At 42.2% G+C, this 7,500-nt stretch overlaps 1 protein-coding gene across 9 annotated transcripts in view; it reads right to left on the reverse strand.

Moving 5' to 3' along the window:
* The window catches only part of robo2 (roundabout, axon guidance receptor, homolog 2 (Drosophila)), a 232,080-nt gene that overhangs the window by 139,996 nt on the left and 84,584 nt on the right, over positions 1 to 7,500 (reverse strand). The gene's annotated exons all lie outside the window — the stretch shown is intronic.

Consider the following 7,500-nt stretch of genomic DNA (forward strand, 5'->3'; position numbering starts at 1 on the left):
GTAAATTGTGATTTAAATGTAAATAAAAAAATATTTAATGTCTAAGTTTATGCATAATATTTGTATATTCCTCATATGTCTGATATCAATGAAAAGGGTGGCAATAATTCTGGAAGGCAGAATGAACTACTGAATTATTTAAAATAGAGACGACTATTTTTTTTTTTTTGTTGTTGATTTTGCTATTTTTATTGGTATCTTTTTAGTTAAATTATACTCACTCACTCTCACTCATTTTCTACCGCTTATCCGAACTACCTCGGGTCACGGGGAGCCTGTGCCTATCTCAGGTGTCATCGGGCATCAAGGCAGGATACACCCTGGACGGAGTGCCAACCCATCACAGGGCACACACACACTCTCATTCACTCACGCAATCACACACTACGGACAATTTTCCAGAGATGCCAATCAACCTACCATGCATGTCTTTGGACCGGGGGAGGAAACCGGAGTACCCGGAGGAAACCCCCGAGGCACGGGGAGAACATGCAAACTCCACACACACAAGGTGGAGGCGGGAATCGAACCCCCAACCCTGGAGGTGTGAGGAGAACATGCTAACCACTAAGCCACCGTGCCATCCTTATATTTTATAAGTTATATTTTGTATTTAACAAAACAAAAAAAAGTACACAAAAACTGAGATGTATTTTCTTCAGTATCTCTGCAATAATTCTATAAATTGCAATAATTCCAAAAAAAATCTTACTTCAGACTTTGGTTTTCACCCAGAAACTTACGCAAACTTTGGGGGAGGGAACTTTATATGTATACTAGGATAAACATGTCAACAACAACTCATTCTTTTGTCATCAAATTGCAAAATAAACCAACAAACCAACAAACAACAACCGAATGATCATCCTGTATCGTAAAATGACTCTTTTATACTATATAATGCTAATGATTATTCAATTCAAACTCCTTTCATTAAAAAAGAACAATAATTAATAAATAACAATGAATCAACCAAGACGAGGTTGAACGTACAGTACGGCCTTCTCAAGGCAACACGTCCTCCTAATTCTCAAACTGCTCGTGAAGAATGAATGACAAGGATCGTTAAGTCCGTGTGTGAGAAGTTTTATGGCTCTGTCAAGAATACTTGGGAGTCAAATTGCAGATGTTATTGAGGACTTTCCGAGTCCTTGAGCATGTAATCCGAAACGGACAAACTAAAAAGATCTCCAGGACCTGGGGCAGGGTGAACTGGGGCTTCAGGAAGCTTCTTAACCAGCAAGGAAGTGTCACGTTCAGGCTGCTTGTCAAAACTAGATGCTGATGTTACCTTGGCCTGTTAACCTAATGCAGAGGACCAGGACGTCTCCTGTTATCATGATAATGTTTTCTGTCCTGGTTCTGAACCATCAGTGAAGAATACAATATATCAGAGGAAGAATCCTCAGGTTATTAAAAACTAATTAACAACAGGTCGGTGTGACGCATCAGAGTCAATACTGACGTCCCGATTTTGATATTAACAGCCAATAACTCTACATCTCACACTGTTTTATCTCATATACAGTACCACCACTTCTCCAAAGTACAAGCCGTCGTTTTCTTTCGCATCGCTTGTGTTCACTCGCCAAACTCTTTTTTTTGCCTCTCTTCCAAAAAAGCTGAAACACTGTCAACGCTGCTGCTACATAATATTAATCGACACCGTTCGACCGATCAGATTTGTGTAGTATAAATAGAGGAAAGTCTTAGCGGAGACCTTTATACAACTTCAGGAGTGTTCACGATGCCGAACGCAATGTCGGCTGGTGTGTCATGTACAGTCTGAGATCGTGAGGAAATGTCAGATACCGAACGATGGATCTTTTGTCTCTTGCAATCAGTGATAAGATCGTTGAGAAAACATAGTAGCTGTTCAAAGTAAAAGCAAACACTAGCAAAGCTCAGACACGGCGACCGGCGCGGAAGATTTGCTCGCTCTCCGGTGCCCTGGGCGCTCTGGGGATTTTCTATTACTTTTGGGGGAAAGATCTTGGCACTTGCAATAAATATTCACAAAGTTGGAAGGAATAGAGAACGAATAAAACAGATAAAAAATTGAGACAACCACCTGGCTAGCTGCCAAACCCTGTTATTCTTCTTTCTCTCTCGACCAAGCCCTTACACTCCGAGTGGGCAGACTGCCAGAGGAAGGGAGTTTCATCACTCTGCCTACGCTCCATCCTTCTTACTTTTTTTTCTCCAATTCTCTTTTTTTCTGTCGCTCTGTTCAACCAGTTCTCCACTTTTTTTTTTTTAACTTTCATTTTCTCCCAGTTTTACTACCCTGAAGCATTTTAGACATGAGAATATAAATCAATTTATAAACCTACATATAAAAAAAATTATAATTTGATGAACCCTGTCTAGAACGCTCTTTGGTATGTCCTCTGAGGCAAGACATAAAGGTTTTATTTATATCAGATACTGTAGGGTTCTGAGTAGAACCCCTTAGCTAGCAAAACAACAAGGACTTAAAGAACTGTTGCAAATAGTGTATGCTGGTTATTCAGGCCAACAAACTGTGAATGCAGTCAAAAGATCTTTTGAAGTAAACAATTTCATATATATTCATGTGTCACAATCAGGGAAGGAAGGAGACGGACCCGTACACAGGATAGCTTCAAAGGAATGGGGTTTAATAAATGATAAAGACAAAGACAATAAAAGGACGAGAACTAAAACAATACAGATGACGACACTTACTGTAACAATGACTAAACGTGACTAACGACTCCGCGCTGTCGTCGGCAACGCGACTCACATTTATACACAAGACAATGATGACACAACGAGGAGCAGGTGTGGAGACAGGGAGGAGCAGACGAAGGCGGGGCAGACACGTGACGAGGAATAACAACAAACACACGTGGCCGAAAGTCCGGGCCGATCCCTGACATCATGTCTCCGGTCATATATTATAGTCATCTCGAAATATGTGGTTTCTTTCTCCACCGGAGGAACCTTTCTATGTAGAACCTGATACCAGAGCAATTTTCTATCTGAAGGTTTCTGGGAAAAATGGATGAGACTAAATAGTATCAGACTAAATATCTAAATCAAGTCTAGTATTCTGAAATGAGTTCACATACAAGGACAAAGAAAGGCATCTTCGACTTTCTCAGTGAGCCAGATGACAGGTAATTAGCCCATTCCATGCCCCTCGTAAGGGCAGCAGGCCCAGACAAAGCCACACTTATAACAGCCTGGCAAACTGTTGGCACCCATTGGACATCCGTGGGCCTGTGCCATAAGGGAGCAGCCTGCTGATTATCTGTCCAGGATTTTGTGGGTTTGGCATGATGGGGTGGAGTAGAGTGAGAATGGAGAGAAAGCAAGGAACAAAGAAAAGAGAAGTGAAGAGAATCGAGTAAAATTTGGCACTAGGAAAACCAAGAATGGGTGCATACAGTAGCCAGCGTTTTGTGCTGGAGGCAACAATCTTCATGTCTGTTGAAAGCTGGAAGCTAATATCGCTCCATCTGAACAGGTCAGACATGGGATGGCTAGCATCCCTGAGACTGACAGGCTAATCAACCTCATACATGCATTTTGCTGATGCAGCCTCTGATTATACAATCATCCCCCTGATTCCACATTAATCTGTTTGCGTCGGTCTGGAACAAAGAGCCTCGAGCACCTCCGCGGGAGGGAACGGAGCAGAGGAAAGGATGTTTCCGCTCTCCTCTCCTTTATGGAGCTGTAGAACGCTGGGAAGCATTGGATGAAAAAAGGGGTAGCAGGTGTGATGGAATCTAGCACTCATTGGATTATGCATGCTAGCAACAGCGAGTCCCGGGGTGAAATGATGATAGATGCACCAGTTCTGAGCCAGGAGGGATGCAGAAAAACGGCAAGGATGAAAGGAATGAAATGAGCCCGGAGCAGATTTAGTGTGTTCTGCCTTAATTACAGAATAATCCATGTTTGCTGGGTCTGTTGAGGCTGTTCTCCTAGAAGCTGTTCAAACTCTTAAAGAAAGTTGAGAAATGACTGCCAGTGCAAGCTGCAAACAAGGAGATAAAGAACCGCTACGACTGCTGACGGACACTGCTGACAGTAGCGTGTGAAGAAAGAGAAAATAAAAGCAGCAGATATTCTCTAAAACAGCCACCGGCAATGACATTTCAACAGAGGCTAGCATCAGAACTCCGGTGCTAATTAGAACATGCAGGAACCAGGCTGAATGGTGTGTATATCCCCAGTGAACATTGGAAATAACATGCATGAACATGGCATCTAACAGATTAGCTAAGGGCATCAAAGGAAGAGCCACCCGCCTCTGGCAGTCATGCTTTATGCTTAACCCTATTCAGGAACCGTTTCAACAGTCTGAGCAAAACCCACACACAACAGTTCTGTAATGAGACGGGCCGAGTTTGCACTTCAAAAAGCCCCACAGGGAGATCAATACAGAGACTGATTCAGTTTGCCTCAAAATTTATAAGCTCATCAATACCGTTGCTGTGGCCTGGCTTTCAGAATTGTCCAGGGATCGATTTTTGTTGGAAAGATATGGGACAGATATTAGATGCCTTTTTTGTGGCCAGTAAGTGTGGTTCCTCAAGAATGAGGAAGAGATGGAGAGTAGGAATCTCATTCTTTATAGAGAGGTTTATAATGAAATAGTGACAATCGATAGCGATAGATGGGTATAGAGACCAGACCAGAGAAAGGGTAGAGAGAAAGAGAAGAGGATAAAAACAAATCTACTGTCCCCCCCCTAACACCAGGCTGTGTAATAACCTTTTAAATCATGTTTGACATTTTTAAGTTAGCCATAGTGGCAGTCCTGGGCAATATTGGAGACCTGATATTGAAGGGCTTTTCTGTCTGTAATCTCATTGCTTTTGTTTGACAATCCTCTCGCTCTTGCTGGCCTCGATCCCTCCCATAAAGCTCACCTCTGGGCTGGTCTTAATCCCCTAGAGTGCTCCTGACTAGTGCACCAATCCAACCCCCCTGTTCCCAGTCACCATTTCACTCTGACACTGGTTGCTAATGAGAACCCACTTCTAAAGGCAGGCTGCAGGCAACGAGATGATACCAGAATGCCTTCTGGTGCCACATGGTTGAATACACACGAGCTTTTTCAAGAGATTGCAAAAAAAAAAAAGCCGAGGCCTTTGTGCTGAGTAAACACAGACCGGAGTCTTAAGCATCTTTAGACTAATAAGGAAGACTCCTTCTGCTGGGTCCGGACTGGTGACAAATGGTTGGTGAGCATACTAGAGACATAGACAACGTATTGTTCGGGTTAATGGTATGCATGGTATGTATCAAACTCAGGAAAATAAAACAGATTCACATCATCTTGGCCAAGGTCACAGAGGTATCATTACCAATGTCAATTAATATTATATGCAGTTTGGGAAATTGAAAAAATTCCGTTTGTTAGAAAAAGCCTGGAGCGGGTGCAATTATAAATAATAGTCACAGGAGTGGTACTGGTTAAGTGTGTCCTTGGAAGTGGGTGTAAATGGTGAAAAAATCTTTGGGAGTGTGTGGGCAAGAGTGTCTTATTAAACAGATTGAATTGGACAAGACTTCCTTCAATAGTGGGTAGGACTGGTAAAGTGTCTCTTTGATAGTGGGCAGGATTAGTCAAGAGTCTCCTTGAGTGTGGGCAGGATTAAGAGTCTCTTTGAGTGTAGGCACGATTGGTCAAGAGTCTCTCTGAGAGTGGGTGGGATTGGTCCAAAGTGGACATCACTGGTCCAGAGTATTTATTTATTTATTTTTTGCTTGTGCACAGGATTGATCTTAGAATGTAGTCAGGAGTATGTGCAATTGATCACAAGTTTTTCAAGCGCAAATAGGATTGGACAAGAGTTGGTTTATGAGTGGGAGGGATTGATGAGTGGTATCTTCGCGAGTGGGTGAGATTGCTTAGGAGGGTCTACAGGAGTGGGAATGATTCGCGAGGACCGTATTCTGGGGGGTGAGACTGGTCAAGATTGTCTTGTTTGGCCAACAACACTAGGAAATTTCCAAGACATTCATTATTCACGTTATTATCTTTATCTGTTCTTATTATTTTCCACCCATCACTTCATGTTACCAGTTTTTCAAATCGACTGCCTTAAAACTTTTTATTAAGTCTTTCTGAGTTTTATGTCAGCTTTAGTCCACATTAGGAATTTATACTGATATATACTGATAGAGCATGGTACCCCAGCTGGGACGTGCAGTACAAAGAAGATGAATGGCTGGTGAGTCTCCCAAGGTGGAGGGGTGAGAGACTGGAGGCCCGCACAACAGGCCTCCTTCATTAGCGCCGCACACTCGGAATCAAAATGTGCACTAATTACCTGAGAACGGCTCTAACCATACGGACTGAATATTACAATGAGAGAGGGACTAAGGAACTGTTATATTTCTTACACCACTTCAGCAATACTCATTAAAAAGAAGATGTAAGCCTTTAGCTAAAGAAAATAAAAAAAGAGAAAAGTGCTGACTCAATATGTTGCACATATTATTCTCTCTCTCTCTCTCTCTCTCTCTCTCTCTCTCTCTCTCTCTCTCTCTCTCGTGGCTTGTACAGAGGTAACAGGCTTTAGAGACTGGACTAATTGGCCCTCTAGGAGCCTGCAGTGACTGAGGAAGTGGAGCTAATATGACAACTCTATATGCATACCAAGATGATCACAAGTTCATTTTAATTTTTCCATCTGTTAATATACAGCAGATTTGACTCTACAATGAATTACGCTCGCTCTTATTGAGGGGTGATAGTCAAATTACTTAGACCGCAATTATTCAAATATATCAACATATATTCACTATATAGTAAATACAGAGCTTGTCACAAATCTGTGTGAGGTCATTAGCATAATAACAACAGCTAGTGAAGCGGTAAGGGAAATCAGATAATGTTACCAGGTTGAAATAATAGTCCCTGGTGTTAGGTGGTCATTCATTTATCCATTTACTAAGGACAGTCCTGGTGTTAGCCGTGTGACCTGATAGCATAGGCTCAAATTACTGCTCAACCACTAATCCCTTACAGAGGATCAGCAAATATTTTACCTTTTATTACGGCACATTAGTGAGTGTGTGTGTGTGTGTGTATGTGTGTGTGTGTGTGTGTGTGTGTGTGTCTGTGTGAGTGTGTGTGTGTGTGTGTCAGACAGAAATGAACTTCCGAATGTCACTAAGGAGCTGTTACCCACATGGCAGATGTCCTAATATTCCATACAAGCCTGATAGCTGAATATGCTATGTTAAATAATATGAATCTCATCAGCTCTGATGCTGTCTGATAACTGTACCTTTCTAAATGTCTCTATTACATTATTCATCCATCCATCCATCCATCCATCCAGCCATCCATCCAGCCAGCCACCCATCCATCCTAAAGAATTAGCTAGTCAATTTAATATCCACCTATCTTATACACATCTCACCAGTCTGTCTGTCAGCTGTCCATCCATCCATCCATCCATCCATCCATCCATCCATCTGTCCACCCATCCATCCACCCACCCATCCACCCAT

The sequence above is a fragment of the Tachysurus vachellii genome, chromosome 15 (genome assembly GCF_030014155.1).
Source record: "Tachysurus vachellii isolate PV-2020 chromosome 15, HZAU_Pvac_v1, whole genome shotgun sequence".
In the NCBI taxonomy this organism is placed as follows: Eukaryota; Metazoa; Chordata; class Actinopteri; order Siluriformes; family Bagridae; genus Tachysurus; species Tachysurus vachellii.